The sequence below is a fragment of the Xenopus laevis genome, chromosome 5S, assembly GCF_017654675.1.
Source record: "Xenopus laevis strain J_2021 chromosome 5S, Xenopus_laevis_v10.1, whole genome shotgun sequence".
NCBI lineage: Eukaryota > Metazoa > Chordata > Amphibia > Anura > Pipidae > Xenopus > Xenopus laevis.
In genome coordinates, this window is record NC_054380.1 from 83,824,707 (window position 1) to 83,840,618 (window position 15,912).

The window sequence follows — 15,912 nt, forward strand, 5'->3', positions numbered from 1 at the left end:
AACTTCTGTCTGTTAGGCCTACTCTGCTTTAGTGTCTCTGATAAATATCTCAAACAAACATCTGTGTTCACTCCTCAGTGAACAAGAGATATTTTTATAGCCCCAAACTTGGGTCTGGTGTCTGTAAAACTCAACCCTTTGCTAGCTGGTTAATTGATTAATTAGTCAATTAGGCTCTGGTTTTCACTCTGCATTGCTGTTATATATCGACCACCACTTGTCCTAATGTGGCTACCTCTGTCTACTATGGTACTCTCACCACTGCCCTTAATGAGCTTTCTCCTACAAAAACTCTCTTTTAATTTGCCTTCCCCTCCAGAGATTGTCACCTCTCCAGTCCATAATGAACACTGCTGCGAGGCTCATACACCTCAGCAACTGCTCCTCCTCTGCCTCGCCATTCTGTCAATCCCTGCACTGGCTTCCACTACCTCTCAGAATTAAATTCAAATTAATGACCCTGACATTCAAAGCACTTCATAATTCTGCCCCACCCTACATCTCTGAACTCATCTCTATATACTCACTCAGCCGCTTGCTAAGTTCCTCTACTGACTTGCAACTCAACTCTTCTCTCATTACCTCCTCACATGCTCGCATTCAAGACTTTGCAAGGGCTGCACCCCTCCTCTGGAACTCTCTCCCACGGTCTGTCCGACTTTCTCCCAACCTTTCTGCTTTCAAGAAATCTCTTAAAATGCACTTCTTTCGAGAAGCCTACCCTCACTCTGCTTAACTACCAAATGCAACACCACATACAGTACCACATTTCTCACCCACTTAATTTGATCTTGCCCACTCCCACACCTTATGTATTACTCCCTTCCCTTTAGAGTGTAAGCTCTTTCTGCATAGGGCCTTCCTCACCTTTTGTACTGGTATTGATTCTACGCAATATGTTGGCGCTATATAAATACATGTCAATAATAAATGAAATATATTCATTATCATTAGTTAATAAATTTAATATTTATTTGGTCATTTGTCTAATAACAAATAAGCAACATTTTCTAAAAATGCATTTACATATTTTACTTCCCACAATGTATCTATGGCTGTTCAGATGTAATGTTCCTTCCAGGAATCCCTTTATTAGTATTGATCATCCTTGAATATTTATACAGTATGTCAATGGGCACAGCACTATCAGTGTACTGGATAAATAGAACGAAACTATGTTAATATCATGTCCATCGACTATTTAGTAGAGTTACTATTGTATTCTATTCAGATGTAATTACTCATACATATGCAGAAGAAAATTTGAAAACATTCACATTTAAAATGGTGAACACAAAAGCATAAACAATGTACAACTGAGAATTCAGCAGTTAAGGAACAATAATACAGGTAAGGGACCTTTTAACTAGAATCATGGACCAGGGTTTTTTTTTTTAAAACCTACAGGCTTGATTTGTCTCCAATAAGGATCCAATAAAGTTTGGAACAAGTACAATGTACTTTTTTATTATTAAAGAGAAAAAGGAAATCATTTTTAAAAATGTGAATTATTTTGATAAAATGGAGTCTATGAGAACTGCCTTTCTGTAATTCAGAGCTTTATGGATAATGGGTTTTCTGGATAATGGATCCCATACCTATAGCAGAATGCAAACCAAAATGTATATGCCAGATTTGATAGTATTCTGTTAACAAGTGCTAAAGATTCTCACATCTTATTTCACTGTTATATAGCCAACTTTCATCGGACAATACTGACATATATCAGCCCTACATGAAAAAATGAGAAACAGATTTAGACCTTACACTCTCTGAATAGACCTGGTCTTATGTATGGGAATCGGGCAAAAAAGCATCTGTATGCGCAACCTCCAGCGAAAGAGCATATACAATCATATTTCGGTGGTACTACACTCCTACTCATATCAGTAGACTCAGCGGGAACCCAGAACATTCCACATGCTTTAGAGGGTGCAGGGAAAGATCCTTTCTACACACTTGGTGGACTTGCACAGTGGCCCAAGAATTCTGGAAATGGTAGTGACTCTGCTTTCCGAGGTTCTACACTGCACAATTCAGGCGACTCCGCACACATTCCTTTTAGGCATGAAAATAAGGCCATAAACTCCAAACAATCTCGTAAACTAGCTCCACATATCCCGACAGCAGCAAGATCTCTCCTAGCAGCAAACTAGAATAGACCACAAATATCTGGTTGGTAGTCACTGGTAAGCAGGGTGAACTGGACCAGAGCGATGGAATCTATCACAGATAAACTTCTGGATAGGAGCTACGAGGGGGAGCTGGAGTGGTATCCGTTGGCCCAATACCTGAAAGGAATCCAATCCGGGACCAACACCAACGCTCCTAGTACTACTTAAGTGACAAGGTAGATAAAGTGTCTCTCAGTAAAGGCACAATGACCCAGAATAATTTCTGTAACCTTCCTCTTAGTCTCCCTTTCTTCCCCTCCCCCCCATCCTTCTTCATGAAACCTCCCTACCCTTCTTTCTTTCAGCTGCATGACGGCAAGGCTAATATGGGATAACTCAAAAGGTCACGAGAAGTGGCTGGATACTTATGGATGATCCTTAGAGAACGATACATAGACTTACCAGTCAATGATACACATGCAGCTGACTACATGTTGTACTGTATTTTATTGAATTTATTATATGTTACAATGAAAATCAATAAAAACTATAAACTAAAAAAAAAAATTGGCGCTGTGTCTTCCTACCACAAGTGCTAATGATCTCTGTGGGATGATTAGCCGTGATCTGCCAACTTAACCACATGCACTTGTGATAAGTAACTATTAAAGGATGACATTTCAGATCATTGCCTTTTTTGTACTATAAGAAACCAGCTCCCATTTGGGCTGATATTATCTGTTTGCAGACTTTTGGAATTTAATTTATAATTCATGCCTTTCTGTTTCAGAAATACTTACAATCCTACTGATTCAGTTTTCCTTTACCTGACTTATAGTGGCAGCTCAGGGAATCACGAAATATGTTAAAATTTGTATTTTTATGAGCATGTTAAGCATTGGCACAGAATGTTCTTTCTTATTTAATTATGTTAATCATTGTCCTATGTGGACCAATATGAATCAAGAGCAGCCATTATTGTGAAATATCAATGTTAAAGGGATACTGTCATGGGAAAAACATTTTTTCCAAAATTAATCAGTTAATAATGCTGCTCCAGCAGAAGTCTGCACTGAAATCCATTTCTCAAAAGAGCAAACAGATTTTTTTATATTCAATTTTGAAATCTGACATGGGGCTAGACATATTGTCAATTTCCCAGCTGCCCCAAGTCATGTGACTTGTGCTCTGATAAACTTCAATCACTCTTTACTGCTGTACTGCAAGTTGGAGTGATATCACCCCCTCCCTTCCCCCACCCAGCAGCCAAACAAAAGAACAATGGGAAGGTAACCAGATAGCAGCTCCCTAACACAAGATAACAGCTGCCTGGTAGATCTAAGAACAACACTCAATAGTAAAAACCCATGTCCCACTGAGACACATTCAGTTACATTGAGAAGGAAAAACAGCAGCCTGCCAGAAAGCATTTCTCTCCTAAAGTGCAGGCACAAGTCACATGACATGGGGCAGCTGGGAAATTGATAAAAAGTCTAGCTCCATGTCAGATTTCAAAATTGAATATAAAAAAAATCGGTTTGCTCTTTTGAGAAATGGATTTCAGTGCAGAATTCTGCTGGAGCAGCACTATTAACTGAATCATTTTGAAAAAAAAAATTTTCCATATGTCATATTATTTACGGTATCATCAAATGTAATGATTGCACAGACAGAACTTTTTAGAGATTAGCTTAAAGCTAAAATATGAACAAAATAATTTGAATAATACCGGACTTAAGTTATGTTATTTTTGAATACATATTTTGTAATTGACAATACGGAAGAATTAAGAAAAAAAGAAAAAAAAAAGAGGCTAACGTTTGATTTTGAACATACTGATGATAATATAACGAGATACTGCTGTTTCTTCATAGTCAATGCAGAGATGTGTATTTTACTGCAAGGGAGTGCTCGGGGGTGGTTTGTTTAATTACTGCTGTCAATAAAGACAATTAATACATTTTGTATAGAGATGGTGAAGAAATGTAAAATTCTTTCAACTTTAAGTTCAGCTTAAGGTGCTGAGAGTTGAGAGCTAGATTGTAAAATACGGCCACTAGATGGTGATAGTACCACATGTTACACAATATTTTTTCATTATTCTTTATTTTTTTATTAAAGACTGCAATCACCTCTGTTGCTCTCATAACTGTATAGCAAAGTCAGCCTCCTTCAATGCCCATTTTCTTTATTAATCCTATTCAAATAGAGAATATGATCTCCCTGTGCCTCTGCACCTAGAGTCTTACTGGATCAGGAAGAAACTTGTTTGAACAATTAATATGTATTTCCTCTGATCACAAGCTTCTTACAGATGAGATACTAGTAGCTTAACCCCTTCATTACTAAGGCTGAGGCATTGCTGGGCAAAAACCTATTAATACCAAAGGTTTCTGAAGACTAAATCAATGGGCAAGCTACATTTGTAGTAGAGATAGATAGGCATAGACAGACAAGATGCAAATGCATAAGCACAAATGGATATCTAGCTATAGATAGATAGATGCCAATACATAGATGTACTATAGAAATATAGATAGATAAATGATGATAGATAGATAGATAGATAGATAGATAGATAGATAGATAGATAGATAGATAGACAGTCAGGCTCATTTATCAAAACTGGGCAAATTTGCCCATGGGCAGTTACCTATAGCAACCAATCAGTGATTAGCTTTTTAAAGCCAGCTGCAAGTAGAACAATGAATGAAGCAATTTGATTGGTTGCCATGGGTTACTGCCCATGGGCAAATTTGCCCAGTGTTGATAAATGACCCCCACTGCAGATAGATTAAAACAATATCTCTGATAAGACTTTACCATAAAGCCCTGATTAGAAGCAAGATGTTGAGGTGTTGAGTATTCTTAGCATGTAGTCCTAAAAGGAAGTGAGAGCGCTGATAAATGCAGACTTATTATAGCAGAATTTTAGAAATGCTTTTAATAGAAAAGATTCCTCTTGGTGACACGAATCATTAGGGATGTCACTGCTTTGAGGATCCATCCTTCCTCAAGGAGACTTCAGCTCTTTGGTTTCCTAAAGAGTACCAATTAGTTTCTGATCAAGAAGTGAACGTGAACTTTGAGAGCACTTCAAGGGATGAAGACCCTTTAGTCTCCCCTTCAGTAAGTGTGAGCTGCTGCCCTTTAGCAGTGATCGTTGCTTTGCCAAAGTAATCGCTGTCAGCACACCCCTATGCCAACTAAATCTCTCTACTACAATCTCTATTCAGTTGAGAGGCAAATGAAGCCACCAGAAGTTCATAGTAACAAGTTGCAGGCGTGGCACAAGTTGTTCGCCCGAACTATAGTCTCATTTGGCATTTGTACGCCTAGTGTGTGTCTTGCGTTTCCCTTGCTCTTAAAAGTGGCGCTAAGCTACAGGTAACCCCCTGAATACTGAGCAGTTGATTTACTAAGAGTCCATTGAAACTAGCACGTCTGTACCAGGGAAAGTTCAACCAATGCAACGTCTCTGCTCATTTCCACCCCTCAGCAGGAGAATGTCTATGTATCACTGCCTGCCGGATCCTGCGCTTTCCCTGCGCTTCTATAACTAGTTTGTTGGGAATCACTTTGCCAGGCAGCGTCGGGGGGGGGAGAGAGAGAGAGAGCTATAGAGAGGGGTGGATAAAGGAGACAGAGTAGTTGTAGTGCTCTGTTGGGGGAAGACTATTTTCTTGTGCAGCTCTTTTCCCCTCTCCCCGCTCAGTGATGGTTGAGTCCAGCTGGCTGTGCTGCTAATTCTCGACTCTCAGCTCTCCCCTTGCTGTTCATTCCTCTACTTCTCTTCCTGTGCGCGCTGCCGCCGATAGCTTGTCGCTGTCCATTCAGCACCACTTCTATTCGCTCTGCAGTTTCTCTCCCCTGGACCCAATGAGCCTCCAAGGATCGTGCCCCTCAAGCAGCCGTCTCCCTGCAGTGCCTCCAGGCTGTGCGTGATGATGACATGAGAGCCAAGCGAGCCCATCGCCAACTCCAAGTGGCGTCAGATCTTCTCTTTGAACCGGGATCACTATTGCATTTTTGGCTGCTGCCTCCTTCTCCAGGCGCTTTGATTAGCGGCACAGTTCTCTCAGACTTCCCTTCCCTAAGCCATTGGATGTGTGGAATAAATACAGTCATGACTGCGCTCCGGAGATTGAAGTATCTGCTATTTCTGTGCCTGGGATTTTTCAATGCAGCAAAGGGTAAGATTTATTGAGCACATTCTTTCACTCTATCGGTTCCAGGTTGAAGTGGAACTCGGGGCACAATAACGCACATTAGGGAAAGTCATGGAGATCGCGATCTTTAACTTGTGCGCTGGCAAAAGCGCAAACAGCCCACGGCAGCTCGACTTTTAATAGGGAGAAAAGCATAAGGATTACAGCGGCTGCTCTGGGACTGTTGACAGTCTTAGCAGTGATTATATTAGCAGTGGCTGTTACAAGGGCATTAAAGCAAGACTAGATATATCTAGTACATTTATAGGGCTACAGAGGCTGATACGAGTTGTGTCTGAATCTGGTGCTACACACAGAGAAGGTGGAAGGATGTAGTAACCCTACAGCATTGAAGCCAGTCATGATTAAGAGAAATGTGAGGTGTCCTATTCCTGTGTTACTAAGAGAAATGTGAGGTTCACCATCCCCCTGTTACTATGCAGCTCCATCAGCTCACTAAAGCCTGTCTCCTCTAACAATATAACCACATTTGTTATAATTTTGCTGGTGAAAGAAGGACTGATATGTTTATACCATCTTCTTGTCCTAGTCGGAATCTTTTCCCCCTGTGGTAGTTCTGAAGTGGCATTTATGCTGTGTGCCTTCGATTCTAGAGTGTGGGGGCGTTATTCCTCTAAAACCTTGGATATTTTAGGCAAGGTATTTAGCCCCATTGCCTTTATATTGGATTGTTACTTCTGAAATTGATTTTCGCAACTCCATCGAATTTGGTGTTGCTGTGATCAAGTTCATATGAGAAGCCATCTATAATGTGAAATATAAGAATGGATTATTTTGGGATACTATCTAATTTAAGCAGGTTTTTATGTGCAAACTCTTAGTGAGTTGTCTGATTTTAGAAAAAAAAAACCCTACCTTTCAAAGTAGTTTATACTGCCATCTGAACCCCCCCTATATGTAAAGAAACACAATGATATATATATAGATATAGATATAGCTATAGATATATATATGCTATTTTGATGTTGATGCCAGGAATGGAGAACTATGAACATATAGTATTAATTTGAGGCTTTCCAGCAATGATACGGTTAAGTGATAAGGATCCGATAACCTCCAAGACAACTATTTCTTGGGTCATTTGGATAAATCAGTTGTCCCTTTAAAGGTTTGGTAAAACTACTACAGACAGACCTTGAAACTTAATGCCATTGGCAAATGAAACCTGCAGGTGAAGTCAAACTACTCTCTGAAATTTCCATGTTATGTGCATTTGGCACAGTCCGTGTAAAATCGAAATCAATTGCAACTGTACAAGTTTCCCTACTATTTTTGGCATGAGCGCACCTTGATATTTGAGAATAGCAGCTCTGCATGCAGAATACAGACATTTTGCCAAATGATATTTCTTAGGTTCTGTGCCAGTTTTTTTAGAGACTTAATATTTATTAGAGACTACAGTATGTCAGATCCTTTGAAAATTACACTAGATATCAGATGTAAGCAACACTGTCTTATTCAGTTGTTTGACCCCTGTTATTAATTCATATTTCATGGCTACTGAAAATGTCTTTTATTTACCCTATTAAGTAGTTGTGTGCACAGTGCAGTGACCTTCATGTTAGCCTTTTTACTGTGGGAAAACCTTTTCCTGGCAGAAAAACATAGTAATACCAGATACTCCTTTGGATTGGTGCACAATGTTATTTTTTTTTCTTATTTTTTTTTATTCCATTATTTATGTTTTTTAAGGATTGGAAAATCAGCAGAAAGGTCAGAGTGACTGGTGTAATGTTTAGGGCTTAATCTCTGTTAAAGTTCCCATGAAGGAATAATGACGTTTGAGGCACTAGGGAGATATGAAGTGCAAGGGGATGCCTTGCAGAGAATGCATGAATGTCAGCAACATGCGACCCCTCTGCTGTAGTGAAAGGGCTCAGGGTTAATTAAAGGTCTATCCCACCTTGTCTAAATGCATCATGTAACTACTGACAAAAGGATTGATGGATGTGCCATTTGGGAGATTTTGAGGTTTTTTTTAGTCAAACATCAATCAGTTTCAAAATTTTTTAACTATAAGTCTAATATGAAGGAACAAAGAGCTAAACATGTGTACTTTTCTGTTCCTCTCTGTGGTAGTATCTATCATCTGTACCCATTTACAAGATGGACATGTGTGTCAGCGATTATACAACATTACGGTGATGTATACTCATGTAGAGTTCTCAGTGCGTCATATAGAAATTTCCTTGAAATGATTGGGTACAAATTAAATAATCACAGTAACAACAACAACTTTGTATTACCATCTGGCTGTAAGGAAGCTAAGGAGATGTGTGATCTCTCTTATAAGAGCTCAGAATACATCTCCAGACTAAGATATTAGTGTGCAGGCAGTATGTGTAGCAGACAGCCGGTGTGTGGGCATAGCTGTTCTCTAATGCTGTGTCTTTCCTTCTGTCTCTCAGTGTCCTTTCCCCTCTAATGCTTCACCTTTTCACCTTCACTAGTTATTATATAATCTCTCTGTTTCTGTTATGCCAAGGAGTGCATTAACATTAAAATTAAACAAATACGCCTGAATAACAAACCTCATAGCTTTTTCCTCTGCGGAATTTTGACTTTAGGTTTCTAGCTATCCCCTTTATTCATTAGTATTATTATTATTTAATTTTGTCTGTATAATGACTCCTGTAGATTAGGTAGACACTGGCTCAACTCTAGGTTAAGATTTAAATGCTAGGTATGTACTGTATCTCTGGTTTAAGAAGATGGACATTATTTAGGCAAGATTGACCAACATGGCTTGATATTTGCCCAAAATATGACTCACCTCCTGATCAGACTTTGCTTTGAATTCAATAGATTCAAATTGGATACATTGATTAGATCATGATGATTACATCACCCCTTGCATGATGTCATTGGCCAAAGGGGCTTTACATTTCCTTCAGTGATGTTTTTCATTTTCTTGCGAAAGGTGGCCAGTTAATTTTTCAAAGTATAATGACTGGTCACAGACCTCATCATTTGCCTCCATCCTGCTCCTTTGTTTCTTCTTATCTAAGCTGGTGCCAGCCCCAATAAGACTCAATAATGTCAGGTGCACTTTGGCAGGAAGGTACCACTAAGAAAACTCCCCCTATTTTTCCTGTCTCTACCCTCCTCTTCTTTAGCCACACTCTGTCCGTTGTTAGGTCTAACTTATTTATTTCCTGGGTGCTTAGTCCTTGTGAATCCTACTTGTATATCCTGGTATTACATAGTTACATAGTTACATAGTTAAGCCTTCCGTCCTAAATGCTTGGTAAACAATTGTGCCCCTTTGCTCATCCAGAACTCTCTGGTTCCTCTCTTATGACCTGGTGGCATCTGAGAAGCGGAGGGCTCCTCCAGAGGCCAAAGGCGGCTGCTACAGGCGGAAGCAGAGCTGTGACCAGGGAGCCTAGCACTTGTTCTGGATTTAGGGTGCCGATCATGACAATCACACATTAGAAAACGTTTGACCCAATTCATTTGTTTGTGAAGCCTGTAAGCTTTATTTGTCAGATAAACATTCAGTACACCTTTTCAAACTATGAGATAAATAATCTGAATTTTCTCTTTACAGGTACCTGTTTATATACTTTGTAACCAAAAAGATCAGAAATCCCGTAGATCCACTGGGTAGTTCTGAGTTATTTCTACTGTAAAATCTGTAGTTCTCATTTTAATTTCACCTTTAATATCTGTTATAACATCATGTCCTTCTCATAACTCTCTTTCAAACTTTCTATCTGTCTCTCTTTCTAGAATTTCTCTGCCTCGCTCCCTTGTCCCACCTCTTTTTTTATCAAATCTTTCATTTGCCCATTTCTTCCTGATCCCCTCTTTCTTCCTACTCATCTTTGTATTTCTCCTTTCTGATCTTTTTGTCTCTCTCTTATTCACTAGTGCATGCCCACAGTGGCATAACTAGATATTACTGGGCCCCACAGAAAATTATTTTTCAGGTCTCCAAAATATCTAGAGGTTGACTCCTGGGCCCCCCTACAGCTGCAGGGTCTGCTTCCTCTGTAGTTACACCCCTGCATGCCTCCCTTTCTTTTCCCATTCAACTCACCATTCTTCTTTCCCTCTTATACTATCTTCCATCCTCCATAACAAATCAGTTCTTTGCTACATTTTCTTCATCAAATTAATCATCACTGCCTAATTTACTTGTCACACCAATTCTGATAATTATATTAGCTATGTTGCTTAATCTACTAATAAAATCAAAATCATTATCAATTAAGACTTTTTGTTTGCGGGCAAAGGGCAACTAATGTCCCTTACAGGTAATAGATCTGTTTATCTGTAAATGACACAATGACATTGATCTGATTGTGACACTCTAATTAACAGTATAAGTTTCTCTTTAAATATTTATCCTGGGTATCTGAAAATGCAACTACATTAAGTAATCCACTATATAACATAGCAATATAATTAATTTCTATAAGAATTCATTATTTTAGATCAACAAGGATGTGGGAGGTAGCAGACTGTTCTTTTGACTATTTGTCTCTGCCAAATAATTGTGATAAAGAATAGGACAAACTGCACACAATAAATCAGACATTCCCTGTATGCTTACTCCTGGGCTATTGGTCTATAACATTTTTTGAAGGAATAGATACCTTGCAGACACTATGATTCAGTCCTGTCAGTCTTGTCAACCAAAGCAAAACTAGCCCTACAACTATTTCATTTAGACATTTCACTGTTCAATTTGATATGTACATCTTAAAAGTGAACTGGTCAATGGCAAAGTCTTACTGGCTGACCTGATTTCAAAGAAATGCCTTGCAGCCCTTATTGAAGAAAAATGTCTCTGGGAAGCCAGAGCACCTGCAACAGCTTCTGGAAAATGCTTGTACTGGATTTTTCGTTTTTAGCATAAATCTGAACCTGGTTTACTGAAAGACATGATAAATTTGGTACTTGGCATTTACACATTGTGCATTTGTAGCTGATGGCACATAAGCAGAATCAAACACTTCAGGCTTCAGCAGGATTACTTATAAAGAGGCAGCCAGGGCATGTTCTGCTTATTTGCCAAATTCATAAGACTTACAGTACAAAGGCATTACAATATGCACAGACATTGGGATTCTTGCTGCTCCAGAACTCATCTATAATTTACTGACATTGTTTCCATAAAGCATATTTATTTGTGCCTCAGAGATGCTGCTCAGATTCCTTTGCAATTAGCAAATTTAAATGTGAATCCTGAACACAAACCTCTCTATAAATGGGGGGGGGAAGCTATTGATGATACATTTAATGAATGTCATAAAGATATTAAATAACAATTTGAGGAATTAGGTGCTGTGACTTTTATATGATTCTATTGAATGACCTTGTTCATGATATTATTGGTCTACTCACATGACTGACATCTTTACTAGAGTGCGTAATGAAAGGCTAGAAGATCCAGCAAGTCTATATGGAGAAAGGTTTCTGTTGAGTGGCTAAGCTTCTGTCGACAGAAATACATACTGTACAGAATCTTATTCTGGTTTGGTTGCTAATAAGGGCAGCCAAGTGATATTTTAAAGAATACTGGTCATGTACTTTTAGACTCCTCCATCATGCATGCTTTCAGGGGTTCACAGAATTAGTATGTGGGTAAAACATACAAAGGAAGCCAAAGAATTTTTGCCCAGATCAAAAACGAGTGTAAAATACAGGGCTTTGCTCTTGATACAGATTAACAGATGATACTGAAATATAGATTCAACAATCCCCCATACTGAAAATGAAACGCAAGGAACTTCACTTCAGATCCATGCAGTGTTGCAGTGAGTGTATCATGCTGCTTCCTTTGGCAGATTGTAAGTACTAGAGCTGTATTTTGTTCACTAGCTATATGTTCTTTATCTTGTACTGTAATTTTTATTTGGGCGTAAAGGTTCAGAGCGTAGCTATGCCCCAATTCCAAGTGCTGAATCGATGAACACATGTTAACGCTCTTGCATTTGCATCTAGGGCATTTGTAAATGACACGACCCTTCTGATGTACACAGTTTTTTTTGCTATTTTTGCTTGTGATACTGTTCTGAAAGCCTTTGCTTGCCTAAATTTGTCTCAATGTTAATCCAGGGTGCTGTAAAATAATGGTGTAACCTGGGGTTAGTCTAGCATTAAAAGTACACACAAATATGCTGATTAGCTCTGAGTAAAGGATTATTTTTGGGACCACATTTTATAGTTTTAATTCCTATTTTTGTTGTCAAATATATTTACAATTATGCTTAGAGCTGTCAATTTGGAGGAATGTTGATGCTTAATTTTAAGGAAAACAATCTCTAAAACCCAGAACTATGATTTATGTGTCAAATAATAAGTTATTTTCTCTACTCTCTTTTCCTATTAATATTTGTACTAAAATTTGGTTTTACAATAATATAAATTATCTATTGTATAGTGTGTTATTATTCTCATCATGTAGTACTGTACAGTACATTTACACCCTGCAACACAGATATTTACCACAACTAATCATGTTTTATTGATCTCTGTTATGGAAATTAATTTCACCCACAGCTGTTCTATGTACTACAAATTCCCTGTTGTCAAGTGTCAGTTTTGTGCACCACCTTTGTGTGTATACAATGCACAGAAAGTTATAATATATATATATATATATATATATATATATAATGGAGTGTGGAAAAACACCGTGGGGCACATTTACTAAAGGTCGAAGTGAATTTTCGATTGAAAAAACTTTTGATTCAAATAGAAAATATTTTGAATATTCAACCATTCGAAAATCGAAGTACTGTCTATTTAAAAAACTTCAACACTTCGCCACTTTAAACCTGCCGAATTGCTATGTTAGCCTATGGGGACCTCCTAGAACCTAGAGCCAAAATTTTTAAAAAGTTTTAAAAAGTTTAAGTTTTTTTTTGAAAATCGTTCGATCGATTAAATCGTTAGAATCGTTCAACGAACTGTCGAACTATTTTACTTCGACTGAAAATGGCCAATACAATTGGAAAAAGAAAAGTTCGACTATCGAATTTCGAAGTTTTTTAACTTCGAAATTCGACCCTTGATAAATCTGCCCCTGTATATATATATATATATAAATAAATATATATATATATATATATATATATATATATATATATATTATATATATATATATATATATACTTTGCCGCAAACAGGATATAATATGGTTTGCAAACCTTTAATAAAATGTAAGAATAAAGAATAGAATAAAGCAATTTGTGCCTTGTGGGATATGCAAAGAGTCAGACAGGTTGAAAGGAATTTTTATAACAAAAGAGACAGTTGTCATTGGTACATTAAGTATGCAAGGACACATGGTTGTTAAGTGACTGGGATTTAACCAATTCCTTTGGCTTCATTTCTGCCATCAAAGTACAGAATTTGTCAGTTGTAATTCAAGCAGGCGCGTTTCAGCATGTGATATGAGCTGAAGCACATGAATACCTTGCAACACAAAAAAAAATCCCAGACTTGCCAGTAAAACCACTGCAAATATGTCCAATGATCACTCCATTTACTCCAGTAAAATGACGGCAGAAATTACCTCTGGGCACTGCATTGATAGATTGAAATGTGTGAATGCCACACTTTGCTTCTAACTGTGCATGTCTCTCTCTTTGCCTCTTCCACCTCACTGAAACTTCAATGGAAAAAATCAAAGATGGCCATGTGTCCCACAGGTGGAAAGCACGACTGTCTTTGATTTATTCTGGTTGAAGCAGGAAGAAGTGAAAGCTCTATTTAATCTCTGGCAGTGGCAGGGGCAATGGCTTTTCACGACCTGCTCACCCCCATGCAGTGTGGTCCTGCAGTGGTGTTATTTACGCCACTGCAAGAAATTGTGCTTTCCTTATGACTACAGCGCTGCCTGTGTTCTGCAGCACTGTATTGATGAAAGGTGAGCTGGGGGAGTCACATCAGTGTCTCCTTTACTTGTTAATGTGTCTATAGTGAGCTATAATATACTGTATCAACAGCTAGGATAAACAAATTCATCCTATCAACAGAGGATGGCAATAACATGTAGAAAAGTCAGTCTCTCGCTTTTTCTTTTCTCTTGCTTACTCTTGTGTTATAGTATAGCATGCTGCTGAAAATACATTCTTTTTGAGGCTACAGGGCTCATTTATTACCCATGGGGCAGACTTCAAAGTGCAAAAAAAAAAAAGAGCGGATAAAACACAGGGACGACCAAGGCAAACCTCCTTTAACCTCTGCTCTGTTATTGTTAATGCTCTAATATGTACTGTTGCAATGTTTTTCTTTTGCAGCTGTCCATTATACTATAGACTTAGAGGGTGCCTCCAGCCTGTAAGACACTGAACCAAGTATAGCAAAAGAGCAAAGATGTCTGTGTTCTCATCAACACACATTTTTGACAAACATAAATTTATTATTGGGTCATCTTTGTTACATTCATTTTTTACTTATTGCTTTACATATAGTTTTAAATATCTATAATATTATAGCTAGGTGTAATTGTGATGGCAGATTTTATGAATGCCTTTTAGAATGACTTGAATGAGTCGTTGGACAAGCATAATATCGAATGCTATGAATATCTCAAGCTCAGCAGTAAGTTTAGCATACTTGTGTATTATAATTATAAATAATGTACCCATTTGTTTAAAATATGGGTATATTAAAAGTCACCTTGGAGTTTCATAACCTGTGTGTAAAACAAATTTCAGCTTGTTGCCTCTGTGTGGTCATGTGGAATTTCTTGGTAACCTATAATATCTTAATGTACTTTTTAACAGGGCATATATATATATATATATGTATATATTGTAAATTATATCCTTATAAACGTTGAGCAGTGATGTTATCAGATATAAACGGTGAGTAGTGAAGTCATTTCTGTCACATGACTCACTGAAACTTGTGTATTATAATAAATTATATCATTATAATTTACAAGAGGGGGTACTTTATTTAATATAATAATATAATAATATATATATATTATATATATATATAATATATATATATATATATATATATATATATATAATATATATATATATATATATATATATATATATATATATATATATATATATATATATATATATATACTGAATATATATATATATATATATATATATATATATATATATATATATAGTATATATTTTGGTGGGGTGGTGTTGAACATGTACTAATGTCTTTTTTTTTTTTTTTTGTAACTTATATTTTTATTTGCTTCACATAAATGATACATCCATGTAACAGTTGTCACTTCCAATCAACCAACAGCAGAGAAATAGCACACACAAAGACAGGCATGTCATAATGATTATATAGTGAACAGACAAAGGCAACATGTTCAACCCTCAGCTTATCCTGATTAAGGGGCAGGTGGAGGGTGGGAACCCTGTGGGGTGGAATTAGCCAGGCCACTCAGTATCCATATGTCCCAAGTCTTCGTGAACCGATCCACTGTATCGTTGATGTGAGCTATACCCAGTTCAAAAGCACGATTTGCGTTCACCCTGTTAAGCACCTCAGTAAGACTCGGTGGAGTGATGCTCTTCCATTTAGATGAAATCGCCAAACGGGTGGCCGTCAAGATCTGATTGACT